Genomic DNA, 7653 nt, shown 5'->3' on the forward strand with positions numbered 1-7653 from the left:
CCGAATGACGCTTCCTCTAGCCGCGGTTCTCCTTCCTTCAAGTCGTGATCGATCTCCCCTTTGAATGATGTTGCCTTCTTGCCTTGAGAGCCTTGGACCTTGGGCTTCAATGATCTTCTAGCTTTCTCACCCTCTTTCTCCTCCCCAAGGTCGCCCAAGATCTCCCCAATGATCTCCCCAAAAGTCGGCCAGCCAAAAAGTCCTTTAATCAGCCCTAAAAGTGAGTATATATACCCCCCGAGGCATACGGGCCGTATAGGGGTCGTATGGGGGTCGTATAGCACTCAGAAACCCTAGATTCAGCATTCCATACGGGTACATACGGCCTCCATACGGCCCCAGTATACTTGGGTAGTATGGAAATCGGACTGTAACACCAAATCAATCCATTGCTATACAGTCATACGGCCCCTATACTCGGGTAGTATGGGGGTAGTATGAAAATTCTGCTTTTCTTCTCTTTTATGGCAAAATGATATCTTCTTGTTCTCCATGGCTTCCATATGCCCTACAAAGCAAATAATAGACGATTAAGCGTGAAAACGGGCATCAAACCTCACAAAAATACATGCAAAGTGCATACGATATATATATATGAAAAACACCCTACATTTAGACACTTATCAAACATCCCCACACTTAAGCGTTGCTTGTCCCCAAGCAAACAACTCATGAAAAACAAAGAGACTGAGAAGTGGCTAAATGCAATACCTCTGGCTCAAGCAAATATAAGATTCCAAAAGCAAAGGATAATGAAACATAGATGTTGAGTTATAGTCATTAAGCATAATAAAAATATCCTGTCTCACCCCTAATATGTATGTGCGTGTAAGTGAATCCTTTATCTCATTTACCCTGATCTGGTCTAGCTCAAGGACTTCAATCAGTACAGCTCTAGATGCTAATCACTCCACATACATAGAATACTAAGTCTTAAACTACTAAGTGCTACTTCAATGGCCAAGTAAGATCCTTCTAATTCTATAGCTTGAAACTAAATCCTTTTTCTTTTTCAAAACCTTTGGTAGGTACTCAAAAAAAGATCACTAGGGTTTTTTTATTTTTCAACTCAATATTCAACACTTTTCCGAGTCCGACTAACGTAGACTGCATCAAAAATCATTTTAAAAATCTTTCTAGAGGATGCACATGCTTTGGTTAGGCACAAGAGCCACCCAACTACTCGATTACGGTCTACATAGACGCATTCATGCTTCATTAGCGGAGGAATACTCGACATAGACTCCTATCACTTTCACTCTCACCCCTAGATCACATCTTCGTAGTACACTACATGCCACAAAAACTCGGATTACCTCAACAAGACTTAGAAGTTCTTAAGAAAACATTGAAGGATAGAACTTAGTGTTCTAAGGCCAAGTACTCAAAGTAGTGTGTTAAGCATACAAGAGAGTTAGAGTAGTCACATTGGCTATTCCCTGGGGCATCGACAAAAAAATTCAGTGCACAAGACAATACTATGGGGTGAAACAGATTCAATAAAGCATAAAAAAACAAGTAACTCACATCCATCATTAGTCCAAGCTAAAAAGAATCTTACAAGAATGAATAAAAGCCATCATTGGTAACACTAGCATGTAAACAATGTTCCTAAAACATGAAATGCACCCATCCCCACACTTAGTGTTGTACATTGCCCCTCAATGTACACTAATCATGAAAAACATGCAAGAAGGGCCAATGCAAATAATAATAGAGGAGGGTGAAAAAAAAGAACTTCCCCGGTTTATCTTGTGTTCGTCGTGAGGTGCGACTCGACAAAAAGGTGTGGTGAGCAATACACGCCTTGTCCGACCTCCATTTAAAAAAACTAGGAAAGCTCACCAAATTCCCTCAATGCCTGCTGAGGCAAAAAAGGGGACATCATCATTCCACAAAAAAATTCACAAATACAAACACAAGGGAGAGACTAGGGAAAAAAAGTCAACAAAATACATAGATGAAAACAAAATAAAAGTTCAACACAAAGAGTTGGGAGGAAGAGGTCCATGCCAACTCAACAAAACAAAAAAACATAATACAAAAACAAAAATAAAGTAAAGTAGATAAAAAAAGTGTCCATGCTCAAACGAGCCGCTACTCATCACAATCTAGTGTCTGGCGGTGGTGGCATGGTGGCGTATGAGTATGCGAGGCGTAACCATAGTATGAGGTAATGAAAGCGGTGAAAAATCGCCTCGAGTCGTGCCGTCCCTCAAGGACCTGGTGAAGCTGGGTCACGGATCTCGTCGCTGCTGCCCGACGCACGCCCCGACTCTCTCTCAATCCCCCTCGGCCTCATGTCGAGTCGGGGTAATGAAGTAGTACCGGGGTAGGAGCAGAGCGCCCTCGAGGGCTCGACTCGTGTGCTCTGTCGGGTCACCGATCGGACTCACCAGTGGCTTGGTGTCGTGGGGGCCTGCCCCTCATGCGCTCGAGCAACCACCAAGCCAATCGCTCAGTATGTGTGCCTTCCCGAGGGGTGCCGTACCTCCTACAATAGTCATGCCTCGCGTCTGCTCAAACAAACCCATGCCACGGATCAATCTGGTCACATAGGGCCCAATAAAGATAGCTCCCAATCGAGTATACGAGCCCTGGTGAAGGAATGCATCAGTGACAAGGTAGCCAAGGTGAGTAGGGTGCCTCTCAAAGATGCCATACATCGTAAAGATATCGGATTGGGTGACCACCCCCTTGCTATCGGTCTGGCCCCAAAGAGAACGGGCAATCAAGGCATGAATGAATCTATGTGCCGGGTCAATCATGCGTGAGGCCTTTTGGGTCATATCTTCACCCGCCAAAGTCGCCAAATAGTTGCTCCTATCCACCTCACTCGGGAAATCAAGCTTAAGACGTTTGCTGGGCATGGATTTGATAAAATCATCATCATATATCCCCAAGTACTTGGCAAAGTCCAAATGATGCATAGTGCGCTTCCTTCCAAAAGCTTGAAAACGGATGGTGACAATCTTCTTATTCCGCACGGATTCTCCATCTTGTCGCGCCTCAAATGTACTCAAGACCTCCAAGGTTAATTGACGGAAGGTTGGCTCGTTAATGGCAAAGAGTTTATCCCAACAATCGTGTGAGAGCCAATCCCGCACTTGACTTGCAAACCCAAGGTTGTCCACAAGTTCCCAATCAAGATAGCACAAAGTCCCGAATGGTTTTGTCTTCAATCTATCATATCTCTCTCGATGGTGGGACAATTTGAAGACGGGTTCATCGGGTGTAGAGGATGGTTCGGTAGTTCTTGGGTGCTTGGAGGCGAGCCTTTTAGTGTTAGGCATCCCTACAATGAAGAAAAAACTTTGATCAAGCTCAAAGGGGTACAAGATAACTCAAAATAACATGGTAGAGATAGAGGAGACTAATGAAAAATTGGGTTTTTGGGACCATACGGCCGTATGGGGACCGTATGGTCACTATTCACACAGCAAGAGTCTCCCCTATACTCATGGAATCGAAAAATTTGTAGATAAATTTGAATGAAAATTCATTCACAACATTCACATCATCCAAATCAAGCAAATTGCTAAAGAAATTCCATGCACAAGTCTCAAGAATGCCCAAAAAATGGAAAGAATAAAACTAGGGCATTGAAAAAGCATACCGACGAAACCTTGAGAAAACAAGCTTTAAACTCGGGTAAGATCACTAAATCAAAGTCTCCAATGGATTGGGAGAAGTTTTTGGAAGAAAAATGAAGACATTCGGCCAAGAATCGAGAGAGAAAAGAGAGAAAATTTCGGTGGAGTTGAAGAGAAATGAGAGGTGGAAGAGAGAGAGAGAGAATGAGAGGCCTTAAAGGGGGAAGCCCCGCCACCATACTGCGCCCATGCGACCCCGTATGGGGGCCGTATAAGGGGGTATTTTTATGTTACTTTTATACAGGTAGGGTTGTGAGGCCGAGTATGAAGGAAATAGGCCAATGTGGATCATAATGCACCTATTTTGGAGGAGATCTTGCTAAGGTTCAAACGCGAAGACATAGGTCAGGGGTGAGATGCTAGAGTGTGTGCCAACCTCCTCGCATTCGAGTGAGCACATCCATTTGGAGGGGCACAAAGACAGTCACACTCGAGCATTCTGACTTATGCATATAAGAACAAGAGCTCCACGAACATGTATATCATTGAAGAAGCAAGTGATTCACGATGTGAACGTGTGCCCATTTGCGTTACCCCGATGAAAGGATGGAATTGGGAAGCTATTCAGGCCAAAGGCTGTAGCAAGCACTGTAGCGGCATTGTTCACAGCTTCCGAGAAATCAGAGAAACAGAGAATCCACACGGGCGTGTGGAAATTCCACACGGGTGCGTGTAGCGTCCACACCCGTGGAGTTGCCTGATTCCAGCCCTATTTAAAGCCGATTCAGCCCCGATTTTGGTATTCTTTTCTCCATCTTTTCCACAAGTTGGGAGAGGGCTTCAGCTAAGGTTTTAAGGGGTATTGGCTAGGTTTTTGGAGAGGTTCTATGGCTCCAACATCGCGTGTCATTTGGAAGAAGGTAATTTGGAGAGCTTTCGTCGGCATCGATCCGGCGAGGTGTATCCTAGGCCGGACAAAGGATTCCTTGCGACGAGTAGAGGACTCTCCACAAGACCATAGACACGACCATTGAGGGGGTTTCTTTATGGATTCATTGCTTTTACATTCAATTTCTTTGATTGTACTTAGCTCCATGGAGAGCTAAACCCCTAGTGGGTACTTGGGTGATTGTGAACCCTAGGATATATTTGTTTTATTGATCTTCTTTATTATGCTTTCAATAAATTGATGTTTATTGTGAGTTCCAACCTTGAATGCTTGATTGTATGAACATTTCCCCTAGAGTGACACTAGGGTTGAGAGTTCTTGTTGGTAACCTTGTGAGTGAGTGACACACCACGAGCGTTAGACAAAGCTAGGTTGTAGAGGGTTGAGAGGGTGAGTCGTCAGGTATAGGAGCGTCCCCTTTCCCCTTCGACGTGATAGATTCTACTTCCGTTCCTTGAGTTCTTTGCGGCCATAATAGAGTGAATGGTCTAAGGGATGAACCTCAGCCGGGGCCTAGTTGCGCGTGCAATGGACTAAAGTGTTGAGGGAATCTTAGTATCTAGGGCTTAATTGTGGCTAGGGACCTTCCGCCTGGACCAAAGGGTTAGGTTTATAATTAGGAAGCGATTTATCACTTGGAATCCCTAGAGCTTATTGCAACATTATTCGAGTGCGAGGTTGAGAGGTTATTTAATCTCTCCTCCGGGACATGAATAGAGTTAGGCATAGTTGACCTTAGATTTGGGACTATGTATATAAGGATTTCCACGACTCACCATTGCATTGATTAGGAAGCATAATAGAGAGTTCTTGCACTTGTAGCGATTATCCTAGGTGAAGCATCATCTGAGTACCCCATCTTTATCGATTGCCTTACCTCCTCCTTACTTTTGCTCTCTTACTTGTTGTTTTTAATTGTTGAGAATTGAATCATTTTCACACTTATCACTATTGACCTTCCACATAGCTAAGAATCAAATTAAGTGTTTTTACTCCGGACTCCCTGTGGATTCGACCCCGCTCACCCGGGATTATTACTTCGACAAACCCGTGCACTTGCGGGATATACGCAAGGGGATCTTGTCACGAGTGCAACGGAGTGAAGCGTTGAAATGATCTTAGTATCTAGGGCTTAATCGTGGTTAGGGACCTTCCACCAGGACCAAAGGGTTAGGTCTATAATTAGGAAGAGATTTATCACTTGGAATCCCTAGAGCTTATTGCAACTCTATGCGAGTGCGAGGTGTTGAGATTGTTCGATTTCTCCTCCGGGATATGTATGGAGTTTGGCATAGTTGACCTTAGATTTGGGACTATGTAATGAAGGATTTCCACGACTCACTATTGCATTAATTAGGAAGCATAATAGAGTGTTCTTGCACTTGAAGCGATCATCCTAGCAGAGCATTATCCGAGTACCCCATCTTTATCGATTGCCTTACCTTCTCCTTTACTCGTGCCCTCTTACTTGTTGACTTTACTTTTGAGAATTGAATTATTGTCACACTTATCATTATTGATCTTTCACATAGCTAAAAAGCGGATTAAGTGTTTTTATTCCCTACTACCAGTGGATTCGATACCCGCTTATCCGGGACTATTACTTCGATAAACCCGTGCACTTGCTGGATATACGCAAGCGGACCTTGTCAAGTTTTTGGCGCCGTTGCCGGGGAATAGGCGTTTAGGGATACTTTACACTTTGTTTTCTTAGTTATTTCACCATACATTCTATTTCATATTTTTCTTATTCTATCATCGTTCTGATTTCTTTTTTTGTTTCTTTTTTTGGGTGCGACTCGAGGTTATGACCTGAGGGAATTCCTCAATATTGATTGAAGGAGATCTTGAGCTTGAACATACACTTAGAAGAAAAGGGAAAGAGGTCGTGCAAGAAACAGTCTAATTTAGGCTGATTTGGAAGTGGAAGGATCCGAAAAAAATAGCGAGCGAGAATGAGCAACGAGTGTGAAAAAAATAGCGAGAACGAGAATGAGCAACGAGTGAACATTATCCGATTATGCCGGACCTTTCGAGTGTTGGGGACACAATCGAGTATTGTGCGTCCCCCGATTACGACTTTCGAACTTTGAGTTGAAGCGGGCATTTATCCACATGTTGCGACAATCGAGCACACTTCAGCAGTTTGGCGATGAGGATCCAAAGCAGATCATGTAAAGAGTTTTCTCGAGGTATGTGATATGTCTGAAGATAAAGCGGAGTGACGGATGATGCCATCAAGTTGAGAGCCTTCCCATTTTCCCTAAAGGGGAGAGTGAAGCAGTGGCTACACTCATTACCTAGAGCATCGATCACTACATAGGAGGAGATGGCAGAAGCTTTTGTTGCCCGTTATTTCCCTCCCGAAAAATTTGCAAAGCTTAGGAATGAGATCTCATCTTTTGTTCAGTTGGAATTGGAGTCTCTATTCGAGACATGGGAAAGGTTCAAGGAGCTCCTGAGAAAGTACTCGCAACACAGATTCCCGGAATGGATGATTGTTCAGAGTTTTTATAATGGTTTGAACCCGAGTACAAGGCAACTTTTGGATGCGGCAGCAGGAGGTACCTTAGGTAGCAAGACCCCCGATGAAGTCCGTCAGTTAATTGAAGAAATGGGGTTAAACAGCTACCAATGGAATGCTAGGGAGAAGAAGAAAGTGGCCGGTCTCCATGAAATAGATGCGGTACCTTCATTGGTGGCTAAAGTGGAGAGTTTGAGTAAGAAGTTAGATCTTCTAACTTCAAATAGAGTGGTGACCATAACTTATTGCAATGGGTGTGGTGGAGGACATGCTTCCTCCGATTTCCCAATCTCTATTGGTGATGGTACTTCGGTGGAGAACGTTGATTTTGTAGGTAATGGCATGAGATCTCAAGGAAACCCATATAGCAATACCTACAATTCGGGTTAGAAGAATCATCCCAATTTCTCATGGAGTAATCAGGGTCCACAAAAGGCCATGGGGCCACCGGGTTTCCAACAACAACAAGCCCCTCAGGTGGAAAACATAGTCTCAGGTTTGGAAACCCAAATAACTAAGTTAGAGAAGCACTTGGCTAGATTTGTGCAATCTGCAAATACAGGGTTTGAATCAGCCGAGGCTACACT

At 43.8% G+C, this 7653-nt stretch overlaps 1 non-coding gene across 1 annotated transcript; it reads right to left on the reverse strand.

The window, feature by feature from the left end:
* Positions 1 to 6919: 6919 nt before the first annotated feature.
* Positions 6920 to 7026, reverse strand: LOC120272773. The gene has a single exon (XR_005540310.1). It is a non-coding gene; the product is annotated as a small nucleolar RNA R71 (small nucleolar RNA).
* Between the last annotated feature and the right edge of the window lie 627 nt (positions 7027 to 7653).

This window comes from Dioscorea cayenensis, chromosome 11 (genome assembly GCF_009730915.1).
Source record: "Dioscorea cayenensis subsp. rotundata cultivar TDr96_F1 chromosome 11, TDr96_F1_v2_PseudoChromosome.rev07_lg8_w22 25.fasta, whole genome shotgun sequence".
NCBI classification, from domain to species: Eukaryota; Viridiplantae; Streptophyta; class Magnoliopsida; order Dioscoreales; family Dioscoreaceae; genus Dioscorea; species Dioscorea cayenensis.